Source organism: Elephas maximus, chromosome 11 (assembly GCF_024166365.1).
Source record: "Elephas maximus indicus isolate mEleMax1 chromosome 11, mEleMax1 primary haplotype, whole genome shotgun sequence".
Taxonomy (NCBI): Eukaryota; Metazoa; Chordata; class Mammalia; order Proboscidea; family Elephantidae; genus Elephas; species Elephas maximus.
This window is the reverse complement of record NC_064829.1, coordinates 53,100,308-53,125,079: the sequence shown is the minus strand read 5'-3', so window position 1 is coordinate 53,125,079 and position 24,772 is coordinate 53,100,308. Positions and strand designations below refer to the sequence as shown.

General features: G+C 38.4%; 1 non-coding gene across 1 annotated transcript; it reads left to right on the top strand.

Moving 5' to 3' along the window:
- The first annotated feature begins 19,340 nt into the window (after positions 1-19,340).
- LOC126086390 (U6 spliceosomal RNA) lies at positions 19,341-19,445 on the top strand. Its single transcript, XR_007519481.1, has one exon. It is a non-coding gene; the product is annotated as a U6 spliceosomal RNA (small nuclear RNA).
- The last annotated feature ends 5,327 nt before the right edge of the window (positions 19,446-24,772 follow it).

Genomic DNA, 24,772 nt, shown 5'->3' with positions numbered 1-24,772 from the left:
AGCCAATTTAGTCCACCAGGGTTAAAGTTACACAATAGCTCAAGTGCAGCCCAAAGCTGTTTCTGTTTCCCTAAAATTGGTCATTCCTGGGATCAGCTTGGACCATTGCGAGATCATATAGCAGAGTTTGAAAAGAAGATCACAGACACTGACACTGAGATGGAAGGCTTTCATTATGGTCAGTAGAATTGTGTGAGTTATCTATGTCAGGTGTCATTAATTGATTCCAACTCATAGCAACGCCAAGTGACAGAGTAGAACTTCCACACAAGATTTTTTAGCTATCATCTTTATGGAAGTAGATCACCAGGTCTTTCTCTCACAGAGCCGCTAGGTGGATTCGAACCCCCCACCTTTTGGTTAGCAGCCAAGAGCTTAATCATTGCACCACCAGGGCTTCTCAGTGTGTGGGTTAACAACTCTGAATTGCCACTTACTAGCTGTTGAAGCTTGGATAGTTTATATCAACCTCTCTGTGGTGTAGTTGCCTAATATGCTAGATGGGTTTCATAATAGGATCTATCTTGTATGTGTGGTGAGAGGATTAAATGAGATAATGCATGTTAAGTACTTAAAACTGTCTGGTACATGGTATGTGGTCAATAAATATTACCTTTTTTATTTTAAACATTCTCATTTTAAAATCACAACAGGTAGATTGGTAGGTAAGTAAAAAATTATCAGATAATGTATAAATTTTACCTGTTGGGGCTGAGTCTGCAAACTACATTTCCCAGGTTCCTTTGCCAGCTGACTTCCTGCTAATTTCTCCAATAGGAGGGACCCGTGGGGAGATCAGAAAGTATAAAAAAATGGACTCTTCATATAGGTTTTTGGCATTAATGGTTCTATTTACTTCATTTATTTCTATCTTGGTGCTTACTTTGCATTAGCTGTTGCCTCTGTTAGGAATGTTATTTGCTGTAGCCTTCTGATGGCTGATATCTTCTTGTCATTCAGACAAGAAGTGAATAAATGAATGAATACTTTTTTTCTTTCCTACTTCTCTTCCTTTTTCCTGGTTAAATTAACTCGAGACCTTCCCATTGGGTAAGCAAGGCAGCAATTATCACCTCTACCATTATATCCACACACATACAAAAAGTCCCAAAGCAGTTGCCTTTGGGTCAATTCTGACTCACAGCTGCCCTGTGTGTGTCAGAGTAGAACTGGGCTCCATATTTTCAACGGCTGATTTTTTTGGAAGTAGATTGCTGGTCCTTTCTTCTGAGTCACTTTTGGGTATACTCAAATCACCGAACTTTTGGTTAGCAGCTGAGCACTTAACTGTTTGTGCTACCCAGGGATGTCTCCATTCTTACAGGATTCAGTAAAAATAAGAAATATTTCTTTTTCTGGCTATGATGGTTTTCCACCAAGAAGTCTATGAAAGTTAGAATTGGGGGTGGGGGGGGGCAAAGCAGCAATTTGAAATCATTAGAAAGCAACTAAGGCAACCAGGCATAAAAATCCAAGGTTTTGAGGAGAAATGAAATGAATGGAAGTGAGTCTGGCATTTATGGCTGTTTTTTCCCTTCAAGGTGTTTGCTGACTCACTGATCATGGCAACAAGGCCAAACAGAAAGTGTCAGGCTAGAGCTTCTGGAAGTCTCACAGGGTTACAGAGGCAAAACTTGGAGTTCAGAGGTATCTAGACAGCTGGAATTTGAGGAGGAAAGATCTCATAGAAAAGGAAACTGCAGAGAGGTGAACTTAATTTTTTTTTTTTTTTGTACAATTTCCCCTCAAGGCATTTATTTACTCCAAAGCAACACATGGTGGGAAATACTCTCAGAAATCATGAAGAAAACTGTGGCTAAGAGGCCAAAGGCTAAGCAGAGATGTTGGCAGTCTCATGGTAATAGGGAATTAAGATTTAGCATTCAGAGCCTATGAAAGAAGAGGGTCCCTGGTAAACACTCAGACTTTAAGATGATTTTCCTGAAAAGGCTATACCTAAGATAAAGGCTAGCCTGAAATAAGGTAGTCTCAACTGGATTAAGCCCATCTCACAATACTTTGTTTGCCTATCTGAGAGAAGACAATTCAAGTTGAGTAGCTATTTTTTTTATACAAAATATCCAGCATTCAATCAAAAGTTACCAGGTAAACCATGAAACAAGATTGAATGACTGAAAACCAAGAGGAAACATAGATAATAGAAACAGAATCACAGGTTAAAATGATCAGATAAGGACTTTAAAACAAATATTATAAAAATATTGAAAATAAAAATATAAATAATTTAATCAGAGAACTGCATCTATACAACAGAATAAAATGGAAATTCTGGAACTGAAAAATATAACTAAAATAAAGAGTTAATAGACCAATGTATTTTCACCAGAGTATTAGTGAACTAGAAATATATTATTAGAAAACACTTAAATGGAAGCACATATAAAAAGGGAAATGCAGAAAAAAAAATAAGAGATACAAGAGTCAGCGTGCAGTGATCTAACATACACTGGCATCTCAGAAGGAGAGAGAGAATAGGATAGAAGCAATAAGTGAAAAGATAATGGCTGGAAATTTTCCCAAATTTGTTAAAGAACCAAGTTTTACATCCCAAAGTTCTACAGTCCCCCAGAAGAGTAACTACTTTGCACTGGCAGTCCTAGCCAATGCACTAAAGCAAGAAAAATGTAAAGAAAGCCATACCTTGGTATATCATAGTAAGACTGTAGAAAATAAAAGATAAATTTTTCAAAATATTCAGAGGTTGAACACAGATTCCCTTCAAGGAAGTAACAATAAGACAGAGAACAGACTTCAGAAGAACAGTGGAACAATAATTAAGCAAAAATAACTCTAAATCTAGAATTCTATGTCCACCAAAAATAGTTCATAAAAAATGAATGCAGAATACTTTTAGACAAAAATCAGAAAATTTATTGCCAGCAGACCTGTACTAAAAGAAATACTAAAAGGATTTTTTTTTGGGGGGGAGGGGGACAGAAGGAAATGTTCATAGACAGAAATAAAGGGCACTGGAGAAAGTAAATAGGTGAGTAGTTCTAACTGAATATTTACTGGTTAAGATAATATTTTGTAGAGTCTGAAATATATGTAGACTGAAAATTAATGAAAACGGTAACATACGAGAGAGACAAGGGTTATCTTATTAAAGTCTTGTAAGGTCTTTTATTTTACACTCTATCCAGAGAATCGTGTATGTTTTAATCCCTAGGATAACCACTAAAATAATAATAAAATGATTCATCAATAACAAGATAAGTGGGGGAATATGAAGTAGTAAAATATGATTAATTCAAAAGAGGGTCAAAAAAAAAGAGTAAAAAAACAAAAATCAGATGACATAAATTGAGATTTCAGTAATTACACATAAATGTAAGTAGAATAAATATTTCAACAAAAGACTAAGATTTGCAGACCAGATGATACAGACACACACATACACGTGATGTGTGTGTGTGTGTATAAACTTGCTTTAATTTCCTAGCTCTGGAAACTGTGACATTCCAGAAACAACAGCCATATCTAGCACCCAGATTTTGGCTTCTATTACCATTCTCTACTAAAAGCAACCAGGGATTCTTGTTGCGTAAGAAAGTAAAAAAGCTCTCACAGAAGAATAGTGACACATCAAAATGACACAGGAGTCAGCTTGAAGGGATTCTCACTGGACAGATCTGAGAAAAGTGAAGCTCAAAGTAAGTAATAATAGCAAATAATTATAACCAATTGAATAAAAAGAATTGATGAGTCCACACAGCTATAAAAACAAAGCGGCAAATTTCCTCCTTATAGGAGAAATCCCATTTCTAAACGTAGCAAAAAAGACAGAATTAGAAAATTACTACTTGGCAACCATCATCATTAATTAAGGCCAGAATCATCAATGAATGATGAAGCTAGTGGCCAAAACTTTAAGAAATAACAGGATATTTATGTAATCTCAAAAACCCACTATTTATTTACTGTTAATTTCGAATGGAAAAGCCTGGTGGAAATCACTTTAACCAGGTGATTGAAATTTTCTATAATGAGTAGTATCTGTGCCTCCTAATACACTACACTGAGAATACAATGTCACTAATATAGGGTCGCTATAATTTTTTTTTTTTTTTTTTTATGAGTCGGAATCAACTCGATGGCACTGGGGTTTTTTTTTAATGGGTCATTCCTGCCAAAATGTACAACTCAAATTTAATCAAGAAGAAAACGCAGACAACCCAAACTGAGGGGCATTTTGGAGTGTAATATTCAAAAATGTCACACACACACACACACACACACACACACACAAAGACTAGTTAAATATCAGAAAATATAAACAATTTCTATAAACAATTTCAACATTTTGCTGACAGTCCTAGCCAGTGTCATGGGTACGAAAAAGACATGAAAGTTTTAAAGACTGGGAAAACAGATATGAAAGTGTCATTATTTTCAGATACCATTGCTTTCTATGTTTTTTAAAAAAATCACTAACAAACTCTGCTAGTGCTGCCGCCCTGCTGAGGCAGGGACTCCTGATTCAGAGCTAGAATGAAAGTAGGTAAGCTGGTACTGACTGGCTAGGTAGGATGCCCAAAGCTTGTTGAATTCAGTGGAATCTATCTTTACTGATTATCATTCACAGTGTGAAGAAAAAAAGCAGCATTTTAATGAAGATACCTGAAAATAAATAATTTAAATAGTAGATTCTATTTGCTCATGAAGTTCCCCTATGTCATTTTATTTTAGTATGACAAAAATTTTGTAAGGATATATGAAAAATACTGCTATTCCCCTTTCCCTTTTTGGATGAGAAACTGCCACTAAGATTTTGGTGGACTTTCCCTAAAATCACACAGTTAATAACTCATTCAATAGGGAGTAGGGCCGAGTATCATTCACCGAATGGGTTTTCCTCAAATCTTCACTTATTTGCTGTGTGAATTGGAATGAGTATTCCCTTACCCCTTATGAAATATAAAAGCTAACTACATACTAAATACAAAAGAAGAATTTTTGGTAAAATTTTTTGAGTGTCTAGTTTAATCGCTCTCTTTTGGATCCAAAAGAATGTCATTTATGGAGATATGAAGGCCTAGAACTAAAACATGAAATCATAAAAGTCATCCAAAGAATGTATAGGGTTCTCTTTTTAAGGTCCAATACTCTCCATTCCATTTTTAAAAGCAGTTCATTTCTGTAAAGATATCTTCCTGTCATTCATTATACCAAAACTGAGAATTTTATTAGTATTTTGAGTGCTATATTATAAATTTTATGTTCCCGTACTAACCATGTGACTTTATATCTAGTAAAACATACGAAGATAAAAATCATTGCTTATTTTTCAGCTTCTTCACACCATTCAAGTTTTAAAAACTCTATTTCCTTAACATCCTTATAATTCTCAAAAATATTTTACATTTAGGCATGAAGTCTTGGAGACAACCTGATCCCCATACTAAAAGATAAGAGAACTGAAGTCCTGTAAGGTCAAGTTTGTTTCCTCAAATCGCATGGCATTGTTTCCTCTATCTCATTTCTGGGCTGACAAGATGCTCAGCAATTGCTTGAACATGTCCTTTGGCAAAAGCCCAGCTGGGAGGATCTGGCCCAGGGAGAAATATGTGTCGTGAGGACACAGTGCAATCTTTTCCAGCCCTGGGCCAAGCCTGAAATTCCCTGTGTCTGCTGCTGTCAGACACATATGGGATGGTGCCCTGTTTAGGTGAGTTCAGTGCTGTGACCCTTGGAAGTGGGCAGATTTCTCCCTGGGGGAACAGATGAGAGACTGCGCTGCCCAAGGAAGAGCTGATATGCGTCAGAGAAAAAAGTGCAAGGAACCCAGAAATGACCCAGTGGCTGCCACCCCTGCTGAGTCAGATTCTGATCTTGGTCTCTGACTGTCTCTAGTTTTGGAGTACATGTGATCTAAGGTCTGTTTTTCATATACTTGTGTAATTTTCATTAAGTGGGGATTCTTTTATGCCAATGTAGACAAATCTAATACCTCTCTTAAATTTGCACCAAATCATTTAAATACTATTGAATCTTTACACAAAGAGAATTGAGGTATTATCACGACCTTGTGAGCATTCAGTAAATCTTTGGGCTTAACCTGTACAGATGACGGGTGTTAGTGTAACCGTAGACAGCACAGCTGGAGCTAGGAGGCTGATACTATGTTAACCAGTTTTTTTTGTCTTTTATAGCTCCTAGATAAAGGGCAAGATATTTCAAGGAATATCCTATTTGCACCTCAGCTGTGAGATAAATGGTATATTTTCTGGCACAGATGCAAATGGTTAAGGCTTGAGCAGCAATAGAGAGATGAATTTACAGGCAGTCCCTAGGTTATGAACATCCAATTTATGTACAGCCTGTAGTTATGAAACAACCTCAGTAAAGCCGATTAAAAATTCAAGGTACACCCAGCCTCCAGTTAGCCTGAGCCTAGAAGAACTAAACGATGCCTGGCTACCACCACCGACCGCCCTGGCAGGGATCACAATAGAGGGTCCTGGACAGAGTGGGAGAAAAATGTAGAACAAAATTTAAATTCACAAAAAAAAAGACCAGATTTACTGATCTGATAGAGACTGGAGAAATCCCCAAGTCTATGGCCCCTGGACACGCTGCTAGCTCAGAACTGAAGCCACCCCTGAATCCACCTTTCAGCCAAAGATTAGACAGGTCTATAAACAAACAAGAACATATGTGAGGAACGTGCTACTTTGTTCAATCAAGTATATGAGACCAACAGGCAACAGCTGCCCCAAAACAAAGATAAGAAGGCAGGAAGGGACAGGAAAATTGGACAAATGGACACAGAGAATCCCGGTTGGAAAAGGAAAGGGGTAGAGTGCTGACACATTGTGTGGATTGCGCCCAACATCACAAAACAATTTGTGTATAAATTTTTGGATGAGAAACTAATTTGCACTGTAAACTTTCACCTAAAACACAAAAAATTAAAAAAAAAAAAGAACTCTAGGTAGGAAATCCTTTTTTCCCTTCTGACCTTGGGACAAGATTAATTGAGGATGCCATGCTTGGAGTCATTTCAGCCATTAAGGGCCTTGAGGGGAGCTATATCAAGTTCCAAAAGCATCATACTGAAAAGAATGAAGTGAAAAGATGGAAAAAATTTGTGTTACTGATGATATCATGAAGCAGCTGAATTAACTAAATCTGTGAAAATTGTCACTCTAGAATTTTTGTTATGTAAGTATAAATTTATCGTTAAAAAAATTCAAGGTGCATACAATGGTTCGTAATAACAAATAGGCACTACTTTGCTATATGGATCAAAACATTATTATTATTGTAGTATATTATATTAAAGATGTTTTAGTATATCTGGAAGTGTTTCTTTAATGTTTTTATGCATAGAAAGTTATACTATATACTAAGACAAACATTTGACTAACAGATGTTAGATATGAATTGTACCTAACTATTTTTTTTTTTTTATACCAACTTACGTACAAATTCAACTTAAAGACAGACTTAGGAAAGGAACTCGTTTGTAATGTGAGGACTGCCTGTGGTTGCAAAGGAAGTACTAAATCAAAATTCTGTGAATCTCTGGATTATCGTAAACTCTGGGGACATGGATGAGTCCAATAAATAAATGAAATAAAGAACATTTGGCAAAAGAACAGGGAATTAACTTGACAGGGGGATTCCTGTTCTCAGTTACATCAGGAAGGAAGGGAATGAGGGTGAGGAGCCAAGAAGTTGAGACAAGGTGAATTAAAGTGAGAGAAATTTGGGAAAACATCAAGAAGACTTCTGCTGGCAATATGAACTGACAGAATGACACCTGATTAGTGTTTTGTGCTTGTGGTATAAAACTCTATAAATAAACACTTTAATTATATAAATAATCAGCTATGCTAATATTTAAGGTTGAGTGAGATAAGGTTAGAATGTGGGCAGCATGAAGAGATTAAAAAGTTACCATATCAGACCCTTGGAAGAACACATATTTTGGAACAAATGTAAAGACCATTCAGAAATGTCTAACATCCTCTTCTCTCCTCACATGTATGGATAAGCTGGCTTCCAACAAGGAACATAAAAGAAGAGGTTGCCTTCTTTGAAGTGTGAAGGAGATAATTTAGAACAAATTAAAGGAAAGCCCTCAGTATGAGGTACCATTCTTTGTATATAATGAACCAGATTCATCGGGACACCACTTCATTCTTTCTTCTGGATAGTGTGGCATGGAGCCATCCGCTGGCAGGCATTTCTGGGATGACTAGGCTTAGGTGTACAGTCTGTGGCAAGTAATTATTATATCCAGCTACTAAACTCATGATTTTACTTCATGGGTTACTGCCTGTCACTCATGAGGTAAAAGATAGGGTAAGTAGAAATAAATAACACATCTGTGATAAATGTAAAGACTTATACCAGCTGCTGGGGGGAATATGAGTCAAGATGTTGACCTCAAGGATCTCAGAGTGATAAATATACCTGAAAAGGGCAGTGAATGTTAATTATTAATTGTCATTGTTTTTAGCTGCCCGTAGAGTCGTCCCTGGGTCATGATAACTCCATGCATGATGGAACAAAATACCGACCACTCTTGCACCATCCTAACAATGGCTTGTTTATTGGATCATTGTGATCCAGAGGGTTTTCACTGGCTGATTTTTAGAAGCAGATTGCCAGACCTTTCTTACTAGTCCATCTTAGTCTGAAAGCTCCACTGAAACTTGTTCAGCATCATAGCTACCCACAAACCTCCACTGATAGGTGGATGGTAGCGATGCATGAGGCCTCAGAACCTTGAGAACTGAACCTAGGTCTCCTGCATGGTAGGGCAGAATTATACTGCTGAACCACCAGTGCCCCTTTCCAACATTGGCCAGGCACTGAGATTACAGATAAGGCAAACTTTTCTTCCCCTACTCAAAGTTCTGTAGAATCTACTGGATAATACAATAAAGAACCTGGGAATTCACAGAAGTTTGTAAAAGGATACAACTTTTGGCTTTGGAATTAGACACACTGTGGGCTGATTTGGAGCCCTGGTGGCGCAGTGATTAAGACCTCAGGCTGCTAACCAAAAGATCAGCAGTTCGAATCCACCAGCCACTCCTTGAAATCCCTAAGGGGCAAATGGCTTGCATTTGTTGGGCTGATTTCATATTCTTTTGCGATTCTGAAAACAGACAAGGGACTTAACCTTCTCTAGTCTCATAGATCTCATCTATACAATGAGTGTGTGTGTTTGAAGATCAATGATATCTACATAAAGTGCTTAAAAATATCCAGTATGAAGTGAATCCTCAAGAAATGGTAGGTCTGAGTCTAAGCGAGGTAAAGGTTCAGGTACGTGAGAAAGCACTTCTGGTGGCAGGAATAATGGAAGGCTCCACAGAGGTGGTTGGCCTCTTCCTCTATCTCACGTGATAGGGAGGCGAGGTGGGAGGATGTTTGGGTCTTTGCAGTGTCTTAGATCTGTTCTCATCACAAGGGAGCTGCTTAGGAAGGAACCTCAGTTTTTTTAGTTCAAACAGGCACTGTTACTAAGGAGAGAGGGGGAACTTCCAGGGTGAAACTCAGGATTATTAGACTCTGATGCAAGTGCAGTGAGAAGAGCCATGTTCAGTAAATGGCACTGGAAGCACCTGAGTAGAAAAGAGACAGGAAGAAGGTCTGGCTCTGTGGTCTCCCTCAACAGGTAGTACATGTGTCAATCTCCCTCAAGTTGGTATGCGCACCATCAAAGAAAGAAAAAAGAAGTAAAAAGAAATTTTATCTCACAAATTTGATTGGGCCTAAGTCTAAATATCATTATCATTATTATTAATGGAAACAACAATGATAAAAACATAACTTTGAGTAGCTATAGTATTTTATGATTTTCAAAGCATTTTCACTTCTTTGTTTTTTTTTTTTTTTTGGTTTTCTACCAACCTCTGTGGGGGGAGGAAGGCAGCTCAGAGATTATGTACTTCATATTACAAATATAGAAACTGAGATTAACCCTATATTATCAATACAGGCACTGGAGCAGCCAGCTATGGTGGAAAAAAACAAAAAAACACCAAACTAATACTCAGACGATTTGAGTCCCTACTAAGGGATTGCCACAGCCTGGTGCCATGTGATCTGAGGAAACAAACATGACCCTATGGGACCTCAATTCTCTTATCTTTTAATATGTGGATCAGGTTGTCTCCAAGATTTCTTTCAGACTGAAAATCAGTGATCTTCATTAATAGTTGTGATAAGCTACTTTGTAAGTAGCTCCCAATGATCCCCACCTCTTATTACTTACCTTTGTCTATAATCCCTTTTTCTTGCATGGTAAGACATAGTCACTTGTTTCTAAAAGACAGAATATGGCAAATGTGATGGGATATCATTTCTGAAATAAGGTCATAAAGATTGTCACTTCCCTCTTGCTTGTCCTCTTTTCACATACTTGCTCTGATGAAGCTAGCCGGAGAGGCCCACATGGTAAAGAACTGTCTTTTTGCCAACAGTCAGTGAGAATCTGAGGCCCTTAGCCCAACAACCAGCAAGGAACTGAATTGTGCCAAGAACCACATGAGTGAACCTGGAAACAGAGCCTCCCCTGGTTAGGCCTTAGATGAAGAGGCTCTGGCCAAAACCTTCATTGCAGCCTTGTGAGAGGTCCTACCCAGACCATTGGCCTCCAGCTAAGTCCCTACTGGATTGCTGACCCACATAGAAACAGAGATAATTAATGTTGTTTTAAGTCAATAAGTATTGGGGCAATTTGTTACCTAGTGTCTTAGTTATTTAGTTCTTCTATAAGAAAAATATCACAAATGGATGGTTTTAACAAACGGAAGTTAATTCTCTCACAGTCTAGTAGGCTACGAGTCCAAATTCAGCATGTCAGCTCCAGCGGAAGGCTCTTTGTCTGTTGTTTCTGGGAGAACCTCCTTATCATCAGTCTTTCCCCGGTCTAGAAGCTTCTCAGCTCAGAGACATTGTGTGCAAAGTACATGCTCCACTTCTGGAGCTTCTTTCTTGGTGGTATGTGGTCCCTTTTCTCTCTGTTTCCTTCTCTCTTTTGTATCTGAAAAGAGATTGACTCAGGACACACCTAATCCTGTAAATTGTGTCCTCTGCCTCATTAACATAACTGACTAATCTGCCTCATTAACATCATAGAGATTAGGATTTACAACACACGAATAATTACATCAGATCACAAATTGGAGGACAATGACAAAATACTGGGAATCACGGCCTAACTAAGTTGACACACATTTTTGGGAGACACAATTTTAAATTCATAACACCAAGTAATAGGACGCTGAGGAGCCCTGGTGGCAAAAATTGTCAAGTGCTCAACTGCTAACCCAAAGGTTGGTGGTTTGAACTTACCAGCTGTTCTTCAGGAGAAAGATGTGGCAGTCTGCTTCCATAAAGATTTACAGCCTTGGACACCCCATGGGGCAACTGTACTCTGTTCTATAGGGTTACTATGAGTCAGAATCAACCTGACAGCAATGGGAGTTTTGGAATAGGAAACTAAGGTCAAATATTGAGTAAGTGGTAGAGCTAGAACTTGTCAAAGAGTTTGTTTTCTCTGATTTTTAATTTGGTTCAGGATTTCCTAAAATATCCATAGAACATTAGTTAAATAAAATGCTCTGTAGGAGAGTGTTCTATGGTAAAAAGGCATTGCAGATATGCTTCATGGCCTATCTTTTTCTCAGGAATTCTCAATGTATATTGTATATTAAATACTCAGTGATCAAGAAAATTATTTAATCTTGTTAAACCCAGCATTTCCCAAACTTGTTTGACCACAGAACACTGTTAACATGAATCATCTGTTAATATTCTATGGAAATATTAAATCAGAGAACGTACCGAACATACTTTAACAAACGCTGACGTAGCTATTTTAATAATTTTTGAGAATATTTCTAAGATCTGTCCCTACCACTAAGAAAATGGAGAAGAATAGAACAGTTTGACGGGATGTGTATGAAGTTAAGAGTTTGTGTACTATTAGTTGAAAAATATACTCAGAACATACCTCTGGTGGTGTGAATGAGTATTCTTTAATTCCCTTCTCTATATCTTTTTAGGAGCTCTGGTGATGCAGTGGTTAAGATACTTGGCTGCTAACCAAAAGGTCGGCAGTTCAAATCCACCAGCTGTTCCATGAAAACCCTATAGAACAGTTCTGCTGTCTCCTACAGGGTCGCTATGAGTCAGAATTGACATGATGGCAATGGGTTTGGTTTACACTTTTCTATAGTTTACAAATTTTCCACAGTGGGCATATATTGCTTTTAAAATATGAAAGAAGCTAAGCTTTGAGAGAGGCTCACTAATCCTCAGGCCAGAGGGAGGAGGGAAAAGTGAGAAATGCAGTTGTTTCCCTGCCCAAGCCTACCGTCCAGCTCTTTCATGAGATTCTGAACGGTGGGGAAAGTGGTTATGGCAAAGGCTGGGTGGTGAAGAATCCCAAAACAAGTGACCAAGGGTCTCTTTTAGGGGGGTAGGAGAAGGGGTTAGAGGACCTACTGCAATGATCAATGGGAACAGGGTCTGGGCCCCTGCTGAGCAAGAGTTGGGATCTCGGTCGGCCGCCAAATTTTGAACTTAGGACATTTTGTCTCAAGGGCTGTTTGTCTTCCTGTTCAAATTCTCTCCCTTTCTCCCAGCCAACCGTCCACCCCTCCTGGACCACTTTGTATCCCTCATTCCATCCTGTGTTTTCTTTTTTTTAAATCATTTTAAATCTTTTCAGATCAAGGATCTTGTCAGGAATATGATGACAGCTGAAGCCTTTTCTCCAGAAAAGTGCACCTGCATGAGTTTAAACTTCTCCTATCACTCCCCAGAGAGACAAGAATGAAGAGTCCCTTATTAAAACTTAAGCTTTGCAGGAATTTCCAGGGCCCAGAGGTCACTCGAAGTCTATCACCAGCTCATTAAAGGTCCATGAATCCTTGAGTTAAAAATTTCTGCTATAGAACACTGCTTCCAGCTGAGAGTTTACCTAGAACACGACCTGTTGAAGGTGTAGACCAAAAATAGTTCCAGATTGTACCTTGGGCCCTCTAAAATTTTGCATTTTAGTAGAGAAATTGTGGGTTTCAGCACTAAAGGGGATGAGTCTTGAGTCATGGGATTACAGGTTATGAGGCATATGGTTGAAGGAAGAAAGTCTTAAGCGAAGGGACTCATTTGGCACCTTCCATATCACTGCATAGAATCCTTCTGCAGATAAGGCTGATCTGCTCCTTCTGCAGATAAGGCTGATCAGCTCTTAGAATCTTCAGCTACTTAACTGGAGAGATAATATGTGTCTAAACCCCAGTGATAAACCTTGAGTCAGACTTAACTTGTGTGCCATCAAGCTTGAATTAAGTGGCCCTTCATCTGGAGCATGGACATCTTTGGTTAGCAAGCAGAATTTTCAATATAATTGGGATTGACTGAAATGAACATTAAGAGCAGAATTTTTTTAGCTTTTACAAAAAACAATTTTCCTGCTTATGCAAGATGCTTTTACAGTGTAGAAATTATATACTTTTTTTTTTTTAAAGCATACATTCCTCATCAAGGGGCACAAGTCAAAGTTCATTGGTCTCTTTCTCCAAAATATCTTCCATCCCACCAGGTAAGAGGAAGGCAAATAATGCCATCTTCGGACTCTGAGGTTTCTGGAAAGAATTGTGGAGTAGGCTTGTAGTCCAGGTGTTTGCAGATCTGAGAGTCAGAAGAGGAAACCTAAAATGAGGTGCTAAGCCTAGAGCTTTATTCTCCCTGAGCATCATGACTGGCCTGACCAGAGAGGAAACTTCAGGCCATGGTGTTATTTTTATTATATTCATACTGGGTAGATTCTTTTCAAAGATGGATACAACAATTTTTTCCCAAACTCCTTTGCAGCAAAGACTTTGCAACTCTTACCATCAGCAAGTACAGCATATATTCCCTCCCCCTTGAACACTGGCTGACCTTGAGACTTGCGCTGAACAATAGAATTCAGCAAAACTGATGCTATGTGACTTCTGAGGTAAGGCCCCAAAAGACCTCACAGATTCCACTTTCACTCTCTTGGTACCCTGAGACCTCCATGTTCTGAAAAAGTTCAGTCTAGCTTTCTGTAGGATGAGAGGTCTCATAAAAAAGGCACAACAGGTGACAACCAGTGGCAACTGACAGAAAAGTCATCAGATACCTGCAGTCCTATGACTGGTCTGGAGTCCCTGGGTGGTGTAAATGGTTAGCACAGTTGGCTGCTCAATGAAAGCTTGGTGGCTTGAGTCTACCCAGAGGCACCTTGGAAGAAAGGGCTGGCAATCTACTTCTGAAAAGTCAGCCACTGAAAACCCTATGGAGCCTAGTTCTACTCTGACACACATGGGGTTGCCATGAGTCAAAACTGACTCAATGGCAACTGGTTATGACTGGTCCAGCCAAGCAAAAATAAAACTAACCAGATTGCTAATTCATAGATCTTGAAATATTAAATCTTTGTTAGTTTAATCCTCTAGATTTTGGAGTAGTTTGTTACACAGCAATAAACAACTAAAACGTCATACAGTACTTACATAATAATACAAATCAGCATTTGGGTAATGTTTTATAATTCATAAACAAACAAATAAAAACAATGAAACTCATTGCCATCAAGTCAATTTCAACTAATAGTGACCCTATAGAACAGAGTAGAACTGCCCCATAGGGTTTCCAAGGAGTGGCTGGTGGATTTGAACTGCTGACCTTTTAGTTAGCAGCCAAGATCTTAACCACTGTGCACCAAGGCTTCTTATAGTTCATACAGGGTTTTCTTTTCCCCCACACAAGATTTTTCGTATATAATTTTATTTTCCTGGATCAACATGACAACTTTGTTTCCTAACTCTGTGCACCAGATGTGGGAGTTTTCTTTTTTGATTTAAAAAATCTTTATTATATGGAATCTTTATAATAGTCACCTATCTCATAGATGACTACCACCTGTGTGTTAGTTTGTTGTGTGTTGCTCTGATGCTGGAAGCTATGCTAGCAGTATTTCAAATACCAGCAGGGTCACTCATTGTGGACAGGTTTTAAGGGAGCTTCTAGACTACGATAGACCAGGAAGAAAGGCCTGGGAACCTACTTCTGAAAATTAGCAAATGAAAATTCTATGGATCACAAAAGAATATTGTCCAATGTAGTGCTCGAAGATGAGCCCTCTAGGCCGGAAGTTAATCAGAATACACAATGGTTGCAACAATGGACTCAAGCATACCAATGATCATGAAGATGGCACAGGACTGGGCAACATTTCATTCTGTTGTACACGTGGACACCATGAGTTAGAGTTGACTCAGTGACAACTAGTAACAACAGTCTTATTAATGAAGAAAATTTCAAGGATTCACCCACAGTCACAGTTCTGGTAAGTGAGCAAGCAGGGGCTCAAACAGAAGTTGCCTCCTTCAAGATCTCTGGCTCTCTGCTTTGTACTGTGTTGTCATATATTATGTATTCTCTGTTGAAAACATTCACAGTGGGTGGGAGGGCTGGTAAAAACCAGGGGAAAAATTAAGTCCTGATAATTCTCAGAATGTACAACTGTGAGATGGGTAATTACGGAGCAATGAAAGCAGCTCTGCCATGAACATCTGACACAGGAATCCAGTCTGGGCCCAGAAACCTCTCTTTGGCTGCCATGCCGACAGGTCCCCCTACAGCCTCTGTGAACACCTCAGCCCCAGACTGAAAGGGTTCATTAATTGGTGTGCAGCTCTGATACATTTTTGTAATTGTTAGTTTAAAAATAAATAAAGCAAAATGTACCCTAATTTACCACAATCCCAAATTAGCACACAAGACTATACTGTCCTATGGAAACAGGAGTGGAGTCTTCTGTCCATGGGTTCTCAGGTAATGGCCATACTAAGGAAAATTATTCTTTTTCCATGACCACCTCAGTGCCTTAGATTAGGTCTTCATCATATCTTGCTTAGATCACTGTGACAGCTCCCCAACTGTTACTCCTGTTTTAACACAATCTGTTTTCCCTTCGAACCATATTGTGCATCGGCTCCAATTCTGTGTCCTGGAGCCATCAGGAACTTCTAGGCTTATGGACATAAGCTCCATTGTAAGAGTCTTTGTTACCACTTAATACACTTCTTAGGAAATAGTAGAACTTAGCCGCCATTTGTTAGATTAATTGTAAGAGCCTCCACAGCATAGACACCGCCTAATTATCCGAGTTCCAACTATTGCCATATCTCCTTCCAGTATACACTGCAGGTAAATTCAGCGACTTCCACTTTTGTGATTTATCTGCAGGCCTTTGCTTATAATTCTTCTTCCGTGTGAAAACCTCTCCTTTATTCTTTCTCTCTTCATTAATCTAACTCCTACCTATATTCCTATATGTAGTTTAAATGTCAACTTCATTGGGAAGCATTCACTGTTCTTTTCATTTATTTGAAATAGAATCTAAACAAAACAGAGATGAGTCACAGGTACTGAGATACAGTTGTCGTTAGGTACCGTTGAGTTTGTTTCAACTCGTAGCGACCCTATGTACAACAGAACGAACACTGCCCATTCTTGCACCATCCACACAGTTTTTGCTATGTTTGAGCCCATTGTTGCAACCACTGTTTTAATCCATATCTTTGAGCGTCTTTCTCTTTTTCACTGACCTTTTATACTACCAAGCATAATGTCCTTCTCCAGGGACTGGTCCCTTCTGATAACACATCCAAAGTATGTGAGATGAAGTTTTGCTGTCCTCGTTTCTAATGAGCATTCTGGCTGTACTTTTTCCAAGAGAGATTTGTTCATTCTTCTGGCAGTCATTGGTATATTCAATTATTCTTTGCCAATACCATATTTCAAATGTATCAGTTCTTCTTTGTTCTTCCTTATTCACTGTCCAACTTTCACATGCATAATGAAACCAAAAGAAAAAAAAAAACATTACTGTTGAGTTGATTTAATTCATAGTGACCCTATGAGACAGAGCAGAACTGCCCCACAGGGGTTCCAAGGATTCAAACTGCCAACCTTTTGGTTAGCAGCCATAGCTCTTAATCACTATGCCACCAGGGTTTCCACATGCATATGAGGTGATTGAAACTACCATGGCTTGGGTCAGGCACACCTTAGTCCTCAAAATGACATCATTGCTTTTCAACACTTAAAGAGGTCTTTTGCAGCAGATTTGCCCAATGCGATGAGTCTTTTGATTTCTTGACTGCCACTTCCATGGGTGTTGATTGTGGATCCAAGTAAAATGAAATCCTGGTCAACTCTTCAATCTTTTCTTCATTTATCATGATGTTCCTTATTGGTCCAGTTGTGAGGATATGAGTTTTCTTTATGTTGAGGTGCAGTCCATATGAAGGCTATGGTCTTTCATCTTCATCAGTAAGTGCTTCCAGTCCTCTTCACTTTCAGCAAGCAAGGCTGTGTCATCTGCATATCACAGGTTGTTAATGAATCTTCCTCCAATCCTGATGCTGCAATTTTCTTCATATAGCCCAGCTTCTTGGATCATTTGCTCAGCATACAGATTGAATAAGTATGGTGAAAGGATATAACCCTGACACACACCTTTCCTGACTTTAAACCACACATATCCCCTTGCTCTGTTTGAATGACTGCCTCTTGGTCTATCTACAGGTTCCACATGAGCACAATTAAATGCTCTGGAATTCTCATTCTTTGCAATGTTATCCATAATTTGTTATGGCCCATACAGTTGAATGCTTTTGTATAGTCAATAAAACACTGTTAAATATCTTTCTGGTAAACTCTGCTTTCAGCAAAGGTCCATGTGACATCAGCAATTATATCCATCATTCCATGTCTTCTTCTGAAGAAATTTCCTTGAATTTCTGGCCATTCCCTGTCAATGTACTGCTGTAACCATTTTTGAATTATCTTCAAAATTCTACTTGGGTATGATATTGTTTGATAACTTCTGCATTCTGTTGGATCATCTTTCTTTGGAATGGGCACATTCCAAAAAATTGGTTGGCCAGGTAGCTGTCTTCCAAATTTCTTGGCATAGATGAGTGGGCACTTAAAGTGTTGCATCCATTTGTCAAAACATCTCAATTGGCATTCTGTCAGTTCCTGGAGTCCTGTTTTTCACCAGTGCTATCAATGCAGCTTGGACTTCTTCCTTTATTACCACCTATTCTCTATGATATGCTACCTCCTGAAATAGTTGAACATTGACCAATTCTTTTTGGTAAATTTGATTTTTTGTATTCCTTCTTTCTTTTGATTCTTGCATCGTCTGATATTTTGCCCATAGAATCTTTCATTACTGCAATTCAAGGCTTGAGTTTTTTCTTCAGTTCTTTCAGTTTGAGAAAGGCTGAGCATGTTCTTCGCTTTAGGTTTTATAACTCTAGGTCTTTGCACATTTCATTATAATACTTTACTTTCTCTTCTGATACACTAGAAGCCTAACTAAGCAGCGATTCTATAATGGGGAAGGCTGATAAGGATCACAGATGAATATGTCTTCAGAAGTTCATAAAAAACAAATTTGAGGTTAACTTGTTTACATTTTTCATTTATAAGTGATGACAGTGAGGTTGGAAATGAGAGGTGAGCTAGAAGATGGTGGTGGAGAGAGAAGGTAGGGTGTGAGGTTTATATCAATTCCCTAAGTTATTTAATGTGTTTCAGTTGTTGGGCAATGGGAGGTCAGCCTGTGTGTACAGGATTTCCTTGGGTTGACTTAGATGGTGGGAGAGGTGGACTAGAGGCACTTTTGGATATAAAGAACCAGTGTTCTTTATATCATCCTAAACTGGTTATTTGTGTGCATGTGAAGTTGAATAAAACTAATCATTAGTCTTTTCAAGTAAAGAAGAACATGTTTTCCACAAAAGCGTTATTGGATCAACCAATTGGAATTCATTAACCATTCAATTCCATTAGACAAGCAGGAAATTCAGTTAAGCAATTGATATTTGCTACTGAATCAATGAGTTGGTTGGTTACACAGCCAAAATAGCCCAGTGGTGTGGGTGTTGTATAGACAGACACAGCTTGGTTTTGTCTGAGGTGTAACCTGGCAAAGAAACACACCCAAGGGAAACATGTACACACAGACTGGTTACCTGCTGCTGCCCACCAACTGAAGCATATTAAACTAATAACTTTGCTCTGTTTATGGACATGTTGGTTATAAGCAATGTAAGCATCTTGACTGACAACCAGCCAGGCAGAGAAACCAATTAACTAGTGGATCTAAATCATGAGAAAGAGGAGCCATTTTCTAAATGACCTGGACACATTCTTCATATAAATTACTAAATTAGTTAACAAATAAATCCCAAGTCTTTGTTGGTTTGCAACTTTATTCATTCATCAAATTTTATTAAACGTATGTTCGCTTCAGCAGCACATATACTAAAATTGGAATGATACAGAGAAGATGAGCATGGCCCTTGAGCAAGGATGACATGCAAATTCATGAAGCATTCCATATTTTTAGAAGAAGACCCTCAATGATTTAGATTGACACAGTGGCTGCAACAATGGGCTCAAACATAGCAATGATTGTGAGGATGGCGCAGGACTGGGCAGTGTTCCGATTTATTGTACATAGCATCGCTATGAATAGGAACCAACTCAAAGGACACCTAATGACAACAATAACAACATGTAGTTTGCAAAAGAAGTTTACTTTTTTTTTTTTGCTATTGTGATGTAACATTTATGTACAAGAACTGCTTATAATAATAAAGGATTTGAGATGTTATGCTTTTAGATATAATAGCCTAAAATAGACAGTATTATGACTTCAAGGTGTAGATTTCATAAACGCTGTGTAGTAAGTGGGTCTATGTGAAGATTTTATCAAAGACAGTTATAAATAAAATAAACACCTATTCTCTCTTGCTGAAGTGCAAAAAAAAAATTATTTAAACAATCTTTGTTTATGCATGAAATATTGAAAAAAAGGATGAATAAAGTGATTTTCTTAGAACAAAAGAGAGAGAGTAGATATTTCCAAATCGTTTATTCTGAATGTATCTTAAATCCAAAATCCTAGAAGGAAAAAAGAGGAAGAGGACAACCTTTTGTACGACCACGTACTTTCACATTTAGAAGCTTTGGCCTTGGGTGAAAGGGTTTAAAGCAGGTGACTAACATGGGAGTCATACACATCTACAGACAGCTGCCTTCTCATCCAATGCCAGTGGCCCAGTTAATAAAATTTCTTACACTTACCTTAGTGCTTTTCACAGTATTTCCCATATGTCATATCATTTGACCTAAATCTTTGTCTTAACAGAGACATTTCCATATTAATGATGAGAAAACCATTAAGGAATGAACCTACCTGGGAGAAGAGCAATCAAGCAAAGGCAACAATGCACTAAGCCTTCCAAGAGAATAGCTTTGGAGGGAGCAGCATTTATTTGAATGAATAAGTCTCAACATATTTACAAAATCATTCATATTGTCATTTTTCACAGGACTTCAGTCTTATGCCAGAGACTCATAAATGGCAATGGGATAGGGGTGGGATGAGAATAGAAGAGGGTGGGGGCAGAAATACAAAAAAAGAAAATGCATAGTCCCTGGCCTTTCATTTTAATTGAGGAGACATGTATGTGCAAGCGACATAATTATATACCAGTGAGAGGTTGGCTATGACTTGGTGCTTAAAATGAGCCATCTAAAGCCTGGGGGATTCTAAAAAAGCATATACAGAGAAAATTTCATGGAGAAGGTAGTAGTATTTGGATCTTTAAGAACGGGTTGAAATTGGACTGGTTAGGAAGTCAGAGAAAGGCATTAGGAAGCGTCTACACTCACCCAATAGCCCTGTAAACAAAGAACTCTGGGCAGTTTCCAGGACAGCATCGAGTTATTATTTTTTTTTTTCTTCCCCTTCATGACTCTAAATGACACCCTTGTTCTCATTAGCACCAGTGGAGCCAATCAGTCCAGTTGTGAAGGACATAGAAGACCCTGTCTCTGCCCTCAAAGTATTTATCATATAATTAGTCAGAAAATGTGAGGGTAAGAGAAGGAAGGAAGTGCCTCCAAGGACAAAGTGATCTGAGAGGTCTAAGGAAACTGGCAATCTACTTGGATCAACATCATAGGTAATTACCCAATCCCCTCTTTATTTGTCACAGCAGATGCAGGCCTGGCCCCAAGTCGTAAATTGCCTGAAAGATGCTTCCTCTTGTCATTCTCTGTGGTTGTGTTCTTCCTCCTCCTTAGGGTTAAGAACAGTTTTTCACTATGCCATCCATGATGTACAGCTGTAGTTAATGTGGGTAAATTTAACTGAGAGAAATATCAGTTCAGTTTCAAAGGCTGACTTGTTGAGGAGAAAGAACATGGATGGGCAGGATACCTGGAGGTCTGAATTTGTCAAGACCTAGTTGTGTGTTTTTAGGCAAGGCTCTTGAACTTGGCATGTTTCTGTTAACAATGGGGATAGTAATTGCTGGGGTTATTATATGGGGAAACCATGGTCATAGATGAGGAAGCATGTTGGAACACATAAAACACCATATATGCTTCAGGGAAATTTGATCTCAGTTGGGCAAAGTGTGGAAAAACTAGAAGCATTAATTTTCTTCCTTGGTCATGCACTTAAGGAAGTAGAACTGGTTAGGGGGAGGGTAGATAAGAACCAATGAATTCAAAGTGTGGTGTTGGTAAAGAATATTAAATATACTGTGGACTGCCAAGAGAACAAAAAATCAGTCTTAGAAGAAATACAACCAGAAACCTTAGAAGTGAGCATGGCAAGGCTTAGTAGGCTTGTTTACCCAGGATACGTTATTAGGAAGGACCAATTGCTAGAAAAGGGCAGGCTTTTTGGTAAAATAGAGGCTTAGCAAAAAATGAAGGAAATCCTCAGTGAAATGGATTAATACTTAGCCACAACAGACAGTGAACTCATAGTAAAGGTCATGAAGATGGAATAGGACTGGACAACATTGTGTCCTGTTGTATGTAAGGTGGCCATGAATTGGAGTCATCTTGATGGAAACAAGAAGATAGGAATAGAATATCAGGATTTTTTTCTTCTATTCTTAACTACATATCTGAGATACTATAATGAGTGATTCTGCTTCCAACCAAACAATGATTATTTCAGTATTTTCCATTTGCACGGTGAACAAAGGTAACAGATCCTTATGAAGGAGGAGGAATATTGCATGTATAAGTTGAAGAGTCTCAAAAGCAACAGTGATAATTATCAAGCATTTACTAGGTACTGAGAGTTAGGCTACAAACTGAAATACATTAAAAAATGTTAATGAGAAAGAACAACAATGAACTACAATTTAGACTAAACTTGCAATCACTTTGCAAGTGATCTATTGCAAAACAACAATAATAACAACAATAGTAATCTTACAAACTCTGTAATGCCTCTAATTCTCTTTGTTCTCTCTACTAAATTACATGTACTAAATTTTTGTAACTTAAGTTTGCTAACCAAACTCTCCATGAATATTCAACTAGAAAAGAAAAATCTGCTGATCTTCTTTATCTCAGTTGTGGCAAATTATTGTTTTTGGAAGATGTGTTGTATATTTACAAACAGAGATCATTTTGAAACAAATATGGTTACATTAAGTTTGTCCAGAAGGGGAGGAATATTATTAGAATGGTAGTTCTCCAGAAAATTAATCTAGGGTGCATGGTAAGTAGATGGGGAATAGACTCCATTTTACTAGCTTCAGCTCTCACCTAAAAAACGGCAGCTCTCCATTTTCCAGTATCATAAGACTAATGAAAGAGTCTGTCAGCTTGTCAGCTTGTCGTACTGTGGGGGCTTCTGTGTTGCTGTTACGCTGTAAGCTATGCCACCAGTATTCAGATACCAGCAATGTCACCCATGGAGGACAGGTTTCAGCTGAGCTTCCAGACTAAGACAGACTAGGAAGAAGGACCCTGCAGTCTACTACTGAAAAGCATTAGCCAGTGAAAACCTTATAAATAGCAGTGGAACAATGTCTGATATATAGTGCTGGAAGATGAGCCCCCAGGTTGGAAGGCACTCAAAAGACGACTGGGGAAGAGCTGCCTCCTCAAAGTAGAGTCAACCTTAATGACGTGGATGGAGTAAAGCTTTCAGGACCTTCATTTGCTGATGTGACATGACTCAAAATGAGAAGAAACATCTGTAAACATCTGTTAATAATTGGAACCTGGAATGTACAAAGTATGAAATCTAGAAAAATTGGAAATGGTCCAAAATGAAATGGAATGCATAAACATTGATACCCTAGGCATTAGCAAGCTGAAATGGACTGGTATTCGTCATTTTGAATCAGATAATCATATAGTCTACTATGCTGAGAATGACACCTTGAAGAGGAATGGTGTTGTATTCATCGTCGAAAAGAACATTTCAAGATCTATCCTGAAGTACAATGCTGTCAGTGATAGGATAATATCCATATGCCTACAAGGAAGACCAGTTAATACAACTATAATTCAAATTTACCCACTAACCACTAAGGCGAAAGATGAAGAAATAGAAGATTTTTATCAGCTTCTGCAGTCTGAAATTGATAGAACATGCAATCAGGATGCATTGATAATTACTGGTGACGGGAATGCGAAAGTTGGAAGTGAAGAAGAAAAATTGGTAGTTGGAAAATATGGCCTTGGTGATAGAAACAATGCCAGAAATCGAATGATAGAATTTTGCAAGACCCATGACTTCCTCATTGCAAATACCTGCTTTCACCAACATAAATGGCGACTAAACACATGGACCTCGCCAGATGGAACACAGAAGAATCAAATTGACTACATCTGTGGAAGGAGACAATAGAAAAGCTCAATATCATCAGTCAGAACAAGGCCAGGGGCCGATTGTGGAACAGACCATCAATTGCTCATATGCAAGTTCAAGCTGAAAATGAAGAAAATCAGAGCAAGTCCACAAGAGCCAAAATATGACCATGAGTATACCCCACCTGAATTTAGAGCCATCTCAAGAATAGGTCTGATGCATTGAACACTAGTGACCCAAGATCAGATGAGTTGTGGAATGACATCAAGGACATCATACATGAAGAAAGCAATAGGTCCTTAAAAAGACAAGAGAGAAAGAAAAGACCAAAATGGATGTCACAAGAGACTCTGAAACTTGCTCTTGAACATTGAATAGGTAAAACAAAAGGAAGACATGATGAAGTAAGAGTTGAAGAGAAGATTTCAAAGGGCAGCTCCAGAAGAATGAAGAAAGCAAGAGGTCATTGAAAAGACAGGGAAGGAAGAAAAGACCAAGATGGATGTCAGAGGAGACTCTGAAACTTGCTCTTGAACATCGAGCAGCTAAAGCAAAAGGAAGAAATGATGAAGTAAAAGAACTGAACAGAAGATTTTAAAGGGCAGCTGGAGAAGAAAGAGTAAAGCATTAAAATGAGATGTGCAAAGAGCTGGAGATAGAAAAACAAAAGGGAAGAACACGCTTGGCATTTCTCAAGATGAAAGAACCAAAGAAACAATTCAAGCCTTGAGTTGCACTGGTGAAGGATTGTATGGCAAAAATATTAAATGACCCAGGAAGCATCAAAAGAAGATGGAGGGACTACACAGAGTCATTATACCAAAAAGAATTAGTTGGTGTTCAACCATTTCAAGATGTAGCATATGATCAGGAACTGATGGTACTAAAGGAAGAAGTACAAGCTGCTCTGAAGGCATTGGCGAAAAACAAGGCTCCAGGAATTGAAGGAATATCAACTGAGATGTTTCAACAAACAGAGGAAGAGCTAGAGGTGCTCGCTTGTCTATGCCAAAAAATATGGAAGACAGCTTCCTGGCC